Source organism: Pteronotus mesoamericanus, unplaced genomic scaffold, assembly GCF_021234165.1.
Source record: "Pteronotus mesoamericanus isolate MK-2021 breed Mesoamerican mustached bat unplaced genomic scaffold, CSHL_Meso_final contig_94, whole genome shotgun sequence".
Taxonomy (NCBI): domain Eukaryota; kingdom Metazoa; phylum Chordata; class Mammalia; order Chiroptera; family Mormoopidae; genus Pteronotus; species Pteronotus mesoamericanus.
This window is the reverse complement of record NW_026555285.1, coordinates 50,257,442-50,273,995: the sequence shown is the minus strand read 5'-3', so window position 1 is coordinate 50,273,995 and position 16,554 is coordinate 50,257,442.

Sequence of the window (16,554 nt, the reverse complement as noted above, 5' to 3'; positions counted from 1 at the left end):
CGCTGGCAGTTTCGGAGCCAGCGAGTGGTGTCTTTGTGGGTTTGGGGGACCGGGGGTAGCCCAGTTAAAGTATTAGGAGTGTAGTGAATTTTCTAGGAATTCTGGCAATAGGAAATTTAGGTAATAGCTTATTACCCTCTATAATACAACGGGACCCCTTTACGAGGCTTTCTAATCTACTCTGTCGATACACACCAGGTGTAGCTAAATATTTTCAACTCACACAAGAGGAAACAGTTTCCTGACGTGTAAACACCTGGACAAATAACTGGAATGGAACCTTTTAGTTCTACATCTGCCACAGGTCAAAGTCAACTTAGAATCCTGAGTGGTTGAGGAACCCACACCTCAAGGAGCTGCTCAACTTTCCAGTGACACATTTTAAATTGATTTGAGTTCACAGATAACCTGACACACACACACACACACACACACACACTAACAAATCAGATTTCCTGCTTCTTACCTCACCTCCATCATCCACTGGGGCGTCATGGTGGCATGGCTCTCTCAAACTCTCTAAAGATAGATTATCTTTAAAATGTTAACATGCGACTGTCATACAAATAGAATAAGGGCATCCTACAGAATATCTACCTCGCCGATGAAGGCACCACTGGAGTGGTGAAGCTGATTCCAAATGCATCAGAGGCGCGCAGCGTTCACACAGGGCGTAGAAGAACAGGATGGTTAGAGAGACACGATACTGGTTAATGCCCGGCAGTGCAGCAAAAGTGTGAATGCTGGGCTTGTATTTCTTCTGCACAGCAATCATCTCTATTGGACAAAGATCGGACAGACACTGGGAAACTCCATCGAGTCTGGGCCCTGGGGCCCGGCCCCCCGTAAATAGCCTGGCAAATAAAGACACTTTCCCCCAGAGAATTAAACAGCCCCTGCGTGGGCCTGTCAGACAGTGGCTCCAGCTGATGTGGAATCAGGACAAGCAGCCATTCTTTTCCTTTATTCTAAGTTTAAAATAAAAATTAATGGGGTAACGTGTTAATAGCATGTAATCTTCAGGTGCCCCGCATTTTAATTGGACACCCGGATCCGCGACGGTGTGCCCCGCCCATAGTCCAGTTTCCTTCCGTTGCCATGCGTTTGGCCCCTTTCCCCACTCTGCCCTGCCCGCCCCCACCCGGCCGTCACGCTTTTGTTGTCTGTGTCCACGCATCTGTTTTCATTTGTTCGTTCATTTGTCCCTTTGTATTTTATATTCCACATGAGTGAAATCTTACGGTTTTTATTTTTTATCTGGCTTATTTCAAATGCCATAATATTCTCCGGATTTCTTTATGTTGTGAATGTCAATGTTCCATTTTTTGTGGCCATGTAGTATTCCATTGTGTGTGTGCATCACATCTTCTTTGTCTGGTCATCGTTGATGGACAGGGGTTGTTTTCATGATCTTATTGCAGACAATGCTGCAATGAGCGTAGACGTGTATGTACCTTAATGACCAAGTGTTTACATATTTTGGGGTAAACAGGCAGAAGAGGAGTTGCTGGATCATATGGTAGTTCTAGTCCTATTTTTCTGAGGAGCCTCCGCACGGCTTTCCATAGCGGCCGCACCAGCTCACCCCCCGCTGGCAGAGAATGAGGGTCCTTTCCCTCCGCACCGTCTCCACGCTACTATTTCTTGTATTTTTGATAATAGCCATTATGGTAGGTGTAAGGTGATATTTGACTGTGGTTTTGATTTGCATTTCTTGAATAACTAGTGATGTTGAACATCTTTTCCTATCCTTGTGGGCCATTTGTATGCCTTCCTTGGAAAAGAGTCTGTTTAGGTCCTCTGCCCATTTTTAATTGGGTTGTTTGTTGTTGTTGGCTTGTATGAATTTGTATATATTTTGGATATCTTCTCCCATTTGGTTGGCTGCTTTTTTGTTTTGTTGATTGTTGTTATTTTTTTTTCTTTTGCTGTGCAGAAGCTTTTTAGTTTGACATAGCCCCATTCATTTATTTTTGCTTTTGCTTCCCTTGCCTTTGGGGTCATGTTCATCACATGCTGGAGTGTAAGGGAACACCTCTGAGACCACACTCATAAGTCTATCCCACTGTTTTCTCCTACATACTTTATTGTTTCAGATTCTACATTCCAGTCTTTAATCCATTTTGAGTTAATTTTTATGTATGGTGTCAGGTAGCAGTCTAGTTTTTCTTTTGCATAAGGCTCCTCAGCTTTCCCAGCACCATTTACTGAAGAGACCTTCTTTCTTCCACTTTGTATTCTTGTCTCCTTTGTCAAACATGAGTTGCTCATGTACATGTGGGTTTGTCTCTGGTCTGTCCGTTTTGTTCCACTGGCCTCTGAGGTGTTTTTCAGCCAATACCGTGCTGTTCTGATTACCATGGCTTTGTGGTTTAAGGCCAGGGAGTGTGATGCCCTGACTTTGTCCTTTTTTCTCAAGATTGCTGTACGCTCTTTGGAGTCTTATGTGGTTCTGTACAGATCTGAGGAACCTTTTTGTTCTGTTTCTGTGAAAACTGTCACTGGGACTTTGTGGGACTCACTGATCCCATGGGTTGATTTGGGTACCATGGGCATTTCAACAACATTGATTCTCCCATTCATGGGCATAGAATATCTTCCCATTTCTTCTGTCTTCAATTTCTTTCAACAATGTCTTGTAATTGTTAGTGTACAGGCCCTTATTTTCAAATTTTTGTTATTTTTTTTAAATACAAGTTGCTCTTGTAGTTGGCCCCATGGAACTTGCAAGGAAATGTAGGTTTCCAAATGCAGGAAGGGAAGGTCTTTTTCATTCATTTAACAAAAATACTTGGCATTTATTATGTTCTAGACACTGCCCTAGGCCCTGAGATATAGCAATGAATAAAATGTACTGAAGCTTGAGATGATCTTTCCACTCTTGCAGGGGAAGGTAGCCGATAAGCCAGCTGTGTCGATATGTGAGCTGGAAACAGGCTGTCACGGGCCCTGCTACAGGATGGGCGCTGGCAGGCTGTGCTGTGGACAGGAGACGGGCAGCAGGGGAACATTAGCCTTTTCAGGAAAGGTGGCCAAGGAAACCCTCACGGAAGTGACATCTGCGGGAGGTGAGCGGGGAGGGTGGCAAGATCGGGCTTGGGGACAACAGAGTTCGCATTGTGTTCCAGACCCCTGCTGAGTTCTGGGCTTTTGGGAGGGAAGGTTGTGGAGGGGGAAACCCCTGACCGCCAGGCGAGGGCTCGGACGCCCCTGGAGAACTGGGATGTCTCCTCCTCACCCCCACCATCATGTGGCCACAGACATGTGACGACTGTATGTAATAACCACGGGATCGCCCTGAGGAGGTGTGGTGGTCCGGCCGGCCAGGCTTGGGCTCCACTGCGGCTGGTGGATTTGGGGCTCACATTAATAATGAGATTTTTCAATCATAAATAATAGTGGGTTAATTTTAAATCACAGGAACATTTCAATGATGATACAGTCATTATATTCTTTTAGGAATCTTTTACAATGCTATAATGGTGTGGATGCTTTTCCACCGCCTGCCTTAAGCTCTCTTGGGAGAAAAAAAAGAGTATGTGACTTCAGAAAATGTCCCCCAGATGACACTGTGCCTTAGTCTTTGCCTCGCCTTCACAGGCCTGCCTGGAGTTAAAATGCACCTGTCGTTGATTTCGGTTTCAAGAAACCCCATCTTTTTGTTCCTTATTTAATTTCTTTCTATGCAAATACCACATAAAAACTATTGCCTGTGTTGTGCAGCAGAGAGTGGAAGTTTTAATGGCCAGCGCCCCGGTCCCATTTGTGGGGCTCTGAGCCACGGTGGTGGCAGGCAGCGCGCATTTCTCCTGGCGACTGTGAGTCAGCAGAGACAGAGGGTCCCCCGGGCGCTGCCCACGTGGGAGGGCAGAGCTGCGATCAGCCTGAGAGCCTGAAGGTGCCGCCGCAGTGGCGTATCCGTTATCTCAGAGATATTAAGGGGACAAAGTAGCCTTAAGACAGGCCCTTTACGTTGTTCTGTGGGATTTTTCAGAGAAAGGCCGCAGCCTCGGCTGTGCTACGGTGGCGATAGAGGTGAACTTCAGTTTCAATCAGAAGTCCTGTGGGACCCCACCTCTCCTGGCTCCATCTCAAGTCCCACTGGCTCACGTTATTTGTGTTCTTCCACAACCGGGACTTCTTGCGGCTCCTAGGGGGCACCTCACGCCTCACAGGGGCATAACTGGAGTTTTCTGACTGAGTGGCAGCCCTGCCACCAAGTCTGATGCCGGTCAGGGACACTGGGCGTGACGGCAGGCATTGCCAAGGGCCTTCGACGCGGGCCAGGCGCCCTTCCCTAACCCGCTCAGCAGCCTCAGGCTGAACCAGGGGCGCCCGGCCTTGTGGCGTCTCTGGGCCACACATGAGATACACGAACACTAACAAAAACTGATGAGCCAAAAAAAAAAAAAGGCTTTTAAGTAAATTTACGATTTTGTGTTGGGCCGCCGGGCTTGGCGGCTCAGCAACTTCAGCACTTTGTCCATAGCCGTGTTTGACCTAAATTCTATACCTTGGGCCTGAGGCCTCTTTCTGCCAGGCTAGTTACTCTGCCCTCAGAGCTTCTCGGCCGGTTTTATGTTTATTTTTTCATAAAAGCCAAAATAAGCACAAGGAATAGCAATTTGCAGAGTTCTCTGCATATTCTAATCTTAGGTTAAAGCGCCACATAGGGCCACGCGGGGAAAGGACCTTTAGCGTAGCTTGTAAAATGAGGACTTTTTACTTTTATAGCTGTGTCCCACTTAGGATCAGTTTTCATCTTTGAAAAAGAAAGCAATTTCGCGAAGTGCTAAATGAGGCGGCCGGCCTCTGCGTGAGCGCATCGGGCTGCCCCGGGCCTCCCCCGCTGCCCGGCTGTGCGGGGACGGGGACCTGGCCTCGCGCTCCGGACGCGGCTCGCAGCGTGGGCTCTTCTCCCCGTCTCTGTCGCCTTCCCCTTCTGTGGCTACTAGTGTACAGACGGGCCGGGCCTCAGGAAGTCCCGCGTTGCATACTAAAATAAATAAAAAACCAGAGTAAACCTCAGGTTCCTTTGGCCTTTGAGAAAAGTTGGCTGATTCTGTTGATTTTCTCCTAATAGGGTTACAAATTTCAGTTCTTTCTAAATGGAAGGTAAAGAGATCAAGTATTTTAGTTTCCCTGTTTTCCTCTTCATAATTCTCGTATGCTACAGAGGTTACCAGGACGGGTCTCCACACTCAGTACAAATGGTATAGTTTGCTGCAGCTCTTTTTGCTAATGTGTAAATGGCCTTTTCTGCCCTAAAACCACTTTACTAAGGTTCCAAAGTGAAGCACGTTTTTCAGCAACAACTTTAAAGTGCGCCCTTCGGTCTCAGCGGCTGTGGACAGGTTAAAGCCCTGAGCTATAAAGGAAAATATCTTTGTCCCCTGTCCCCTGTCCCCTCTCAGGGGCCCTGCTGCTGCAGGTGGGAGCAGAGCAGCGACTCCTGGGGACGCACAGCCTCGCAGCCCAGTGGAGGTGTGTTCGGCCCTCGGACTCTGGACTCTCAGGGAAACAGCGCGCCCCTCAGGGCCACAGAGGACCGTGTGACAGAGGGGCTGACTACCAGGGTGGGGCAGGCTCCAAACAGGCCAAGGAGGAGGGAGGTGTCCACAGGAGGAGCACCGAGGCCTCGGGGCAACGGGAAGGGACTGATCAGGAGCTGCAGCTGCAGGAGAGGTGCTCCGGGAGGGGCTGCGGCCCTAGCGGGGGAACCAAGGTAGGACGGCCTCTGTCGTGTCTGTCCGAGAGGGCAGCTGCGGCGCGGCAGGCCGGGAGCCCGCGAAGGAACTGCCTGGCCTCATTCCGCTGCCGCCGCCGCTGCCCATCGACACTGGATCCAGGTAGACCGGGAGCAGCAGGGCAGCACATTGTGGACGGGACGGCGCCCCAGGGCCCCCTGAGACCTCCTGTGGGCCGGGCCGGGCCGGCGCGGCGTCTGGGGCTGGCTCATTCTGTGTTGGGGGGCTGTCCTGTGCGTGGCAGGAGGCTTGGGAGCATCTCTGGTCCACACCTGCTAGATGTCAACTGTGCCTTTGTCGAGCCCCAAGTCGTGACAGTCAGAAATGTTTCCAGACGTGGCCAAGCATCTCGGGGGGCAGAATTGCCCCTGAGTGGAATCCCCAGGTGAGTGGCTTAAAAGGGAATTTGGGACCTTGAGGATGATCATTCATTCAGGGGAAATGTGGTGTTTGATTCTGGCTCAGCCCTTGGCAGACGGTGCGGGTGAGTCCTGGAGTCTTCAAGGTCAAAGGACGTGACCTTGCTTTCTTGACGCTGACCATTTTGCAGAGGGAGGCAGACAGCAGAGCAGTCACAGGCGAAAACGTCATAGCGTCATGCCGCGACAGAAACTTGAGCGAAATGCTGTTAAGTCCCAATTACGACAAAGAGGTGTCAACTGTCAATTTTTCTAATAGATCTTTGGCTAAGCAAAGGGAAATTTATTAGACCAACTACCACCATGCAGAGTTTACGACATAATAGTGTGGGGCTGCTAAGCACAGTGAGACGAGGGAACTGAGATGAGTCTTGACGAACGAACTCTGCCGTGAGGGGTAAACTGTTTTATTGGCCCGCGGTCCTATCTCCAGGAACAAATATTTCCCGGAGCAGAGAGCTAAGCTATTTTTGCTTGTCACGGGATTTTTAACAGGCACAGGAAAACAAGCTTGGTCCCAGGATTATTTAACAAAGAGACAGGAAATTAATTTAGTTTCAGCGTCGGAGTGGAGAAAATAAACTAACATTCATTCAGCATCAGTTGCCAGCCCCAAGGTGGCCCGGATGCTTCAGCTTCCACCAGCTCTGAGCCACAGGGCGGTGTTATTCCTGCTTCACAGGTGGAGAAACGGGGGCTCCGCTACCCAAGGTCACAAAGTGACTGATAGGACCGGAAATTTATTTTGCCTGTGGGGATGGAGTGTTGGGGAAAGATTCTAAAAGGGAGAGAGTTCTCTAGGCGACCTACAAGGAACTAGGATTTTGACAACTGGGCAAGACAGGATGGGAAAGAACCAGGAGAAGCCACTCAGGGAAAGGGGTTAGCAGGAGACCCCCCAAAGACGTGTAAGCCCCCGGCCTACTTTGGGGAGCCGGCTACAGTCTGGGGACTGAGGGAGGCACGTTAGTTAGAATTAGAGCCCCTGAGCGGACCGCTCTTCTTCCTCTCTTCATTGTCCTTTATGTCAAGCAGGCCCTTCTAGCAACACCTCCACCTGTTGATGAGATGGGGAGAAGTCCCCTTCTCTTTGGGGGCTGGTGTCTGGGCCCTCGCTCTCTCTTTCCGAAGGTGGAGGCGCCTGCTGCCCCCTGCCTCTGCGGCCTGCAGTCGGCAAGCCCGCCCCTCAGGAAGGCCCCCGGTTCCTCAGTGGCCTCCTCGGTGTCCTTTCCCTAGCGTAGAAAAGCGTGTCTGTCACATCGATGAGCACCTTCTAGGATGATCTTAGTTAGTAAGTGATTGACTACGTAAAATAAAGCATGAACCCTTTTTTGGGGGGAGGGAGTGTCAGCTGAAATAATCGTATATGATTTTCTAGATTCCAAACAGAAGTGCTTTCTTCCTCCTTTTTAGGATCCAGAGGACTTGACAAGATTGCTGGGTGTTTGTTTTGTTTGTTTGTTTTTTAAAGCATGTGTTTGTGATATTATTTCATGGTAACCCGAGCAGTTTTCCTTGTTCCTTTGCTCCAGCTGTGGAATTCAGTAAAGTGAACCAGGAAAGAGGCAACTAGGTCTTTGCTTTCATCTTATATTTGTAGAGCAGGCATGAGTCTGAAAAGAGATACTTGCGTTGTGAAGTTGTGTTTTACTGTATTTTGTGTGATAGATCATATGCTGGTGGGTGTGATTTGAGAAGAAAGGCTGTACCAAAGTCTTCAGACATCTCGTCATTCAGACACAAACAACAGGTGTCTACTATACAGGCTTGGAGCACTGTTTTGGAACTTACATGGCAAATATCTTGCTTACTCTGCTAGTCTCCCTTCCTGAGCCCAGAGTAGACGTTAGAAATAAGTTAGAACGTCCCCTCCCACTGAACTCGGACTTGGCCTTCGACCCCTCTCTACGCTGTCCTCACCAGCCTCTGCCCTCTGGGCGGAGTTGGCACGCCATCAGCGGTTTACTTGCCCTCCTTGGCTTGAAGTGTTACTATTCTCGATACCCGTCTGAAGAGGCCGAACCCCCGAAAGAGAGGGGGACTCACCCATGGGCACACAGCTGGGTAGTGGCAGCCTTGGAAGTCGAGCCCGGAAACTCGACTCCTGTTCCAGCTCTCTCACTTCGTCAAAGTCCAGTCCATACGTGGCAGGAGCAATTACAAATCAGTAATAACTATGATAATAAATGAGTGAGGCTGCTTGATAATAAAACTTTCATTTTTCAAGTTTCTCTTTCTTGCATTTGTAGACAAGAACCAATGTATTTCATTTTTAAAAATGTAAACGAAATGGTATCCTTGCTTCAATGTTCGGCTGCTTCTCGAACGTTTCAAATTTTATGAAATGGATTTAATGTTGTGAAAAATAGGATTTGAAGACGGCTTTCTAGGACATTCTCACTTTGGTTTGGCCCTAAAGAATGGCATGGCTGTTCTTTTAATAACACCTGGGCTGTTCCTCTTTTGATAAGAGGCTTTTGTGTGAGGTCCAAAGTATGGATTTTTGTAGGCCATTTTCCAGATTAAGTTATCATAGAAATTTTGAATTCTTTTCCGTATACTTTGACCCAAGGGTCTGTCGGGTCATGTTGCCCCCCTTTTATTCGGATCCTTTCGTCCATCTCAAGTTGCACCTCCCCTCGTAGCCGAGGGCAGAGCCGTTCAGCGGCCCGTGAGCGCGGTTTCCCAGCGGGTGGGCCCTGGGAAACCCCCACTGAGGGGCAGGTGGGGGCAGGTTATCTCACTCTGCCAAGAGCAGAAAAAGAAAACCTCAGCAAAAATAAGTTCAAGAAAGAGAGAACGAACAATGATAGAGAAAGGGGATCTAGTGTCTACATCCAAGAAAGTGTATATACTTTTTTTATAAAAAGAGATTTTAAAAGGTTCAGTAAACCTTTCCATTAAAACTTTGAGTCATTTACTACAATAGACCAAAGGGAGTTTGGTAAGAAACAGTTTTTTTTTTTAAATTCATCTATTAGATTTAAAAATTTGAAGCACCGAAGAATTTTCTGTTTCAAATCCTTCTGAATAGATAAGCAAGTACTCACACACCCCTGTTGTTCCTTTAGTGCGTTCATTTATTGAGCAAATACTTAATGAGCATTTACTCTGAATTAGATGCCATGCTCCCTCAAGTTGGAAAGGTCAAAATCATAGCCTTTAGAAGCCTACCATCTAATGTCCAAGGTGAACGAGCAAATGACTTCAGTCCAGTGTGGCCAGTTGCTGTGGAAGTTTCAGGACCTGCTTGGGTGTGGACAGAGGAGAGGGTGTTGGACAAGGAACAGAGGCTAAAGCGACGTAATGAAGGTGCAGGGAGGTGAAGGAGCCGTGACCTTCAGCCGCTCAGCGCGACAGGCGTGTCGGGGGAGGTGTGGCGGGATGGTGTTCGATAACTGAGCAAATGTTGAGTGACTCTGCTTGGCTGTGTCGCTGTGTGAGGACTCTTGGGTGCGGGAATCAGGGCAGCTCAGTTCTGGTCCTTGAGGAATGAACAAAGCAGGCCCACGTGGCAGATAAATTGTCTTCCGGGGAGAGTGGCAAACGCAGCAGAGGGAGACGTGTGAGGTCGTTTTGCTCATGTGCATTCGTTCACAGAGATGTGAGGCAGGCTCTGATGCCAGGCGTCAGCTCTCGGGGGGACATCTGTGAGGGTGGGCAAGACAGCGCACCCTGCCTGCGAGGCCCACGCGGCGTAACGGCAGCAGGTATTGACCGCATGGTTACAGCAGCGCGTGCACACCAGCGGCTGCGATGTGCCGTCCCGGCCACGCAGGGTCTGGAGAGCCAGTAATGCAGATCGGTTCTCGCTGCAGAGACAGGGAAATTGCCTCCCCACAAGTGCTTCGCGCTCCGATCTCTCCATGCTTGGACGACTCTCTGCTTCTCCAAGTTGGGAGTTCATTGCAAGTCACTTTTCAAAGATTACCTGGGCAACAGGCGGTCAGAGCCCTGCGATTCTGCGAATGTTTCTCTCCCAACTTCCAGAAATGACAGGTGGCACTTGTACAGACAGGCGTTGTTCCACCTCCCCTCTGTGCAACCTCTCTAGAGTGTGGTGCTCACGGATGGGCAGTGTGATTGAAAGCTGATGTATTAGGCCTTCCTGGCGCGTCCTTGTTAGGCTGCTTATTTTTCTGTTCCCATCTTGCATTTTAAAAAATATTAACACAATGCTAGCAGTATCTTAAAAATTAAACATACTCTGCCTACAACGCAGCAGTCACATTCCTTAGGACTTACCCGAGTGAAATGAAGCCTTATGTTCACATAAAAACCTGCACGTGGCTGTTTATAGCAACTTTATTCATAGCTGACCAACTTGAAAACATCCAAGATGTTCTTCAGTAGGTGAATGGACAAAGGAGCTGAGGTCCATCCAGGTAGTAGGATATTACTAAAAAGAAATGAGTTAAGACACACCACGACATGGAGGAAGCTAAGAGGCACATCACTAGGAGAAAGGAACCGACCCGAAAGGCTACGTATTGTGGGCGAAGCTGTGAAGATAATAAGGGGTCGGTGGCGGCTGGGGGTGAAGGTGGAGCATGTGGTGAGCAGGCAGCGCCCGGAGGGTTTCCGGGGCAGTGGAACCGTTCCGCATGGGGCTGTAACGGTGGACCCGTCCCTATACACCTGTGAGGCCCATAGAATGTACGCCACCAAGAGTGAACCCAAGTTCAAACTGTGGGCTTTGGGCGGCAGTTTGTCCTTGTATATCCACTGGTTGTGGCGAAGGGACCACTGCAGTGCGGGAAGCTGACGGGGGGGGAGGCGGGGTGCGGGGGGGGGGTTGGGAGGTGGGGGTGGTTTCCGCATTTTGGGGGCGGGGGCAGACAGCAAGTCCCTCTACCGCTGCTTAAATGTGCTGAAAACCTAAACGTGCTCTAAAAAACAAATCCAGTTTATGAAAGAGAAAACAAAACAAACAATTCCCTGTACGTAAAAATATGGTACTAGAAAAATCTGTATTTTGCCCACAGTATATCTTCGTAAATCCTTTAGTAGAAGACTGGCAGCGCTGTTTTGAGGAGACCTAGTGTGATGTAACTCTGTCACACCCCACTCAGACTGTTATAATCTCCTTTATTATGGTCTTATCTCTACATCTCTTGAGGATGCATCGCGGAGCCCTGGGAAGAGGTGTGTGAGCTCCCTTAACTTGAACTCATTTTTGTTTTACCCACAAATCTTTTAAGAAGGGGGCCACGGAATATACAGCATTCTTACAAAATTTATGCACTATTTTCTATGTAAGATTTACCCGTGTATTTCAGATTAAGATTGATGTACTCTTATGAAATAGTCCAACAGATGAACTATTTCAAGTGATGGATGTTTCTCTCTCTGCATCTTATCCTGGAACCTTGTAACTTTCACCTCTTAAAATATGTCACATTTCTCTCCCAGGTTATTTTTAACATCTTTGTGAAGATCTAGTTCAAATTATTCATTTAACATGCACAATTTAAATAAGCGGCCCCTTTGTCAAATACATGGTGATGGACGAAGACTGGACTTCGGGGTGGTGAGCACACCATGGGGTATACAGAGGTGTGTGCTTGAAAATTATACATTAATTTATGTATTAATGTTACCCTGATAAGTTTAATGAAAAAATAAATAAAATATACAATTCAGTGGTTGTTAGTATACTCAAAGAGTTGTGCCACCATTGCCAAGCTATAATGTTGAAATATTTTTATCCCTCTGAAAAAATACTTGGCACACTACCTCCCCAGCCCAAGGCAAATTGTGATATATTTGGTCTCTCTAGACTTCTCATGTGAATGGAACCACAATCTGTGTGTTCTTTTGTGATGGTTTTTCTTGCTTAGGATGATGTTTTCAAAGTCCATCTATACTGTATAGCTTTTAAATTTGTATTTTTAATCCATTTTGAGTTATTTTGTGTATGTGAGATACTCTAGCTTCGTTATTTTGCGTGTACACCCAGTTGTCTTAGAGCCATTGGAAGCCTCTTTCTTCCCTTGTGGACTGTATTTGGCAGCCTTGCTGAAATTCAATTGGCCATGAAAACATGAGGTTATTTCTGGACTCTCACTTCTGTTTTGTTGATTTATAAATCTATTACTATGCCATGCCATATTAAAAAAGTCTTTTTGGCTTTTATATCCATGTTTGATATATACATTTCATGAATGAAAAGGAAGGGACAGCCTTTATTGTCTGCGAATACCCCTTGATATCTGTGTTATTTTATTTTATTTTTTTAAATACAAGAATGAAAATACTTGTCCATAGTTAAAGAAGATGTTGGACAAACATTTTTTTCCTCCAAGATCACAGGACTTCTGCCTTTTATTTTTGCCTGTGGTTTTATTTACCAGTTATGGAAGTTCTGGTCTAGATTTATGGATTCAGCGTTGTTTTCATTGGCGCTTCTTGGTAGGCTGTGAGATTCGCACATACGAGTTGTCCATCTTCGTTCTTCCTTTTCAAGATTGGTTATTCTAGGTCCCTTGGATTTCCACATGAACTTCAAGGTCACCTGACAATGAGCGCGGGGAGAGCGTTTAGGTGGCGGTGGTGGTTTTCCCAGGGTCGCGAAGCGTGATGTGCCGAACGTGCTTTCCTGGCGCACTCACGGAGGCGCGCGCGCGCACACATGCACCGCGCGCCCTCCCACGCACGCTGCGCTCCCCCGTGCGCGCACACGCTCACGTGTCACGTTTTATGCACACACTCCCCACTCTCACAAGCTCTGTCCCGCCTGGTTTTTGCAACAGCCCCCACCGGCATCTCGCTACTGTCGTTGAGGTACCTGGACACGGAAAGGCACTTGCCGCGTCCTCTTTGCGTGTCCCCCGCCCCTTGCTCTTCGATTGTTTGAAACATGGTCAGGAAGGAAAGAAGGGTCCTCGTTAAGAGTCTGCTCGTTCCGTTTGAGTTCCCCCTTCATGGGGTTTGCCTTTGGAGCTTTCCTCTCCCGCAGCAGGCGACCGCGGCCCTGGCTGCCAGGGGGTCCGCACGCGGGGGCCTTCTCCTGACTCTGCAAACCCTGCCCGCCCCCTTCCCTCGTCAGTGCGGCTGGAGCTCGCGCTGTGCTCCTCCCTGCCTGCCGGACCTACCTTGTACCATGAGGGTAACAGGATTTTATTTTATTTTATTTTCTAAAGATTTTATTTATTTATTTTTAGGGAGAGGAGAAGAGAGGGAGAGAGGGAGAGAACTATCAATGTGTGGTTGCTTCTCGTATGGCCCCTACCAAGGGCCTGGCCTGCAACCCAGGCACGTGCCCTGACTGGGAGTCGAACCACGACCCTTTGGTTCACAGGTCGGCGCTCAATTCACTGAACTACACCAGTCAGGGCTAACAGTAATTTATTGTGAACACTAAAAGATACAATGCACAGAGAGTGCTCAATTGGGTGCATGTAGCGTGTATTCAATAAATGCAAAACTGACCTTTTTCTCTTTTTTATTCTCAATATCTCTTTACCTATTTTGTCTGCTTTTGTTGTATTTTCTCTAGGATCTTCATTCAGCTAAGCATTTTTTTTTAACTAGTATAACTTCATTCATTCTTAAAGATAAAATTTTAAGTTTAATAGAGCTTTTCTGGCAATACTGTCAGAAGCTGCGATGGACTCTAATGGGAATTCCGGGGGCAAGAGTTACGCTGGGGGCCGCAGATCTTTTCACGTAACTCAGACCGGACGGAGGAACCGGCTGCTATCATGGTGCATTAAACTATCACACTGAACACAGAAAATTAAGTTAATCGCACGTCCTGGCTGTTGGAGTACTTTGTGAGTAACATGAATTACTGGGCCTCTCGGAGTGGTTCTGACATGTCACAGGTTTGGGCTGCATCCAGGGCTTCCTGAGACCGCGACAGAACACATTATGATATCAGCGCAAGGGGCTGCGTGAGAGGGCGTTCCTTTACAAAGCCTTCCTTGCGAATGGAGCCGAGACCATTGTTTTTATTTCACTTTTGGCTATGGGGACATTGGCCATCGCACTGGCTGTTCGTGTCCCAGGTGGTAAGTCATCCTTGGTTGATTGTTCCAGATAAATGTCACCTCATTTACTAGCTTATTTCTCCTGCATTGATTATTATTCACTGCTTTATTTAAAAAAGAGTACTAATGACAACGGTTAATCCTGGTTGGTGGTGAGAAGGAACAAAATGAACATGTTCCTCACTTTTTGAAGTTGAGCTGTTGAACACACTTGGCTTTTTCCAACGTGAGGCAAAGCTGAGGCTTTGTGTTTTGATCTGTTACAATTACTCCTTTTATTCCTTAGTGTTCAGAAATGGTAAAAAAAATGGCATGTCTCGATGATTTTAAAGCATGCGTATTGGCGAGTGTGAATAGTACCATAAGCACTACACTTGCACTGGTCCGCTGCGATGGTGCATCTCCTGTGTGGGATGTGATCGGGCCCCACGGCACTCCTGCGGTTTGACTCACGCAAAGCCATGTGCCTACGGTTTTGATGTTTGGGAAGCAGCAGCCTGTTTTCTTAATTCTCATAAATTGAACTTCTCCCTAAAGACTCATTACGAAAGGGACTGTTGAAACGTGTGGTGTCATTACAAGATTGTTCTTGCCAGGTGACAAGCAGCAAAAGGAGAACCAAGTTTCTGACAGTTTCTGAAATGGCGTCACTAGAAATCACTCTTGGAAATTAATGACATGCTAGAGAAAGCCAAGAGGGTAATAGATCATCTCGTCTGAGCAACTCGATGAGGCCTTTAAATGGGATGTGATTGTTTGCTGAGTGAAGGCAACCGTTTTCACGATCAACTACTTTCTCACTGCGGCCGCTTAATGAAAATTGAGCAGGTCCTCAGCGGTACGCATTGAAATGACTACAGAACCTTCTGACCCCGTGGAAACTGCATGTAATTAAATCAACAGCTAAATCTTTAGTTTTACTCACCAAGGACAGTCTTCAGTCTTTTTTTCTTTTTTTTTCTTGAGAGGGAATATTCTAAAAATCAGCTACACTTGCCCACCCAAAGAAGTGAGTTTTCTATTTGGTGTTCATTGTTTCTCTGCATCTGTTGGACTGTTGGCATCTCCCCTGCTGCTCCTGGGCCCCACCTGGCCTGGTTGCGATTCTCCTGTGTGTGTCCGTCTCCATGGAAACAGACTGCTGCGAGAGGGAGCCCTTGGGAGTGTCCAGCTGCCAGCCCAACTGGACCCTCGGTGGGCACGGCCTCTCCTAGTTGGCAGTGCAGGAAGGAGCAGCTGCCTCATCTTCAGCGAAGCCTTAGCGGGTTGGGGACTTCAATTCCTGCCTCCGTGGGGTCCTACAGATGCAGCTGCATCAACCCTGGCGATGGAGCGCCCCCTGCCTTGCCTTGCCTTGCTTCAGAGGCAGGAGGCCCACGGCAAGTGCCGGAAGGCCCCAGTGGAGCGGCGGAGAGAGAAGGGTAGAAGGCAATGATGTAAGGGTCCCTTCGGAAAGTGACAGCCACAGCGTGCCTGCACAGGGAGACTGTGAGTAACCAGAAACCAAAGCATGTGTGGTAACCGCGCGCGCGTGCCTCCAGAAAGTACTCGGTTATTCCACTAGAGAAGTGCTAAAACCCATAAAAGCGTTGTTTCTTCATGGCCCAAGGAACTGGGCCATTTAAAAAATGCCAGAAAAACAGCTTATTTTACAGAGACGGCACGCAGGTTTTATAGGAAAGCATAAATCCATTGAAAGCCTGCATTGGTGCCGAGTCTCTCACTTCGGACGTTCCAGCCTTTTTATTTCTTTTTAACCAACAGTAACATTTAGTTACCACAAGCACATCTGGAAGTTTTTATTCTTAGATTTTCAGGCCTGAATAAAAACTCAACTTGCCTATGTGAAAGATAATAGTTTTAAAATTTAAGCAAAAAAAAAAAAAAAAAAAAAATTAAACAAGCGCGATTGCCATTGATGAAGCCTAATCCTTAGAGTTTTGGGGTGTCCGAAATCCCTGTAGTACTGGAGGCAGCAGAACTGAGAGCCCCCTTTAGTAAACAGAGTTGTGCACAGAGACCGCTGCGCACCCGGATTATTCTGGAATTCACTCCCAGCCCGCAGTTAGAGCTCTCCGAACTATTGCTTATAAATCGAGCATTTTCCTGCGGTTGTCGTTCCTCCCCTCTAAATATACAGAAAGAATCTTGGAAACAACACCGCACACCACGCATCACCTGGGTTACAGTGTAGAGCCTTTCGGAACGCGCCTGGCTCCATCTGGGTCTGACAGGAAGGCTGAGAGGGAAAGGGTTAGGGTAACTGAAGATCAGAGAGGTTCAGCGACTTGCCCACAGTCTCCCAGCCAGTAAGTGACCATCTCAAACCCAGTTCTTTTCACTCCGGAGCCTGTGCGCTCCGGCATGCTCATTAACAGTTTCTTAACGAACAGCATA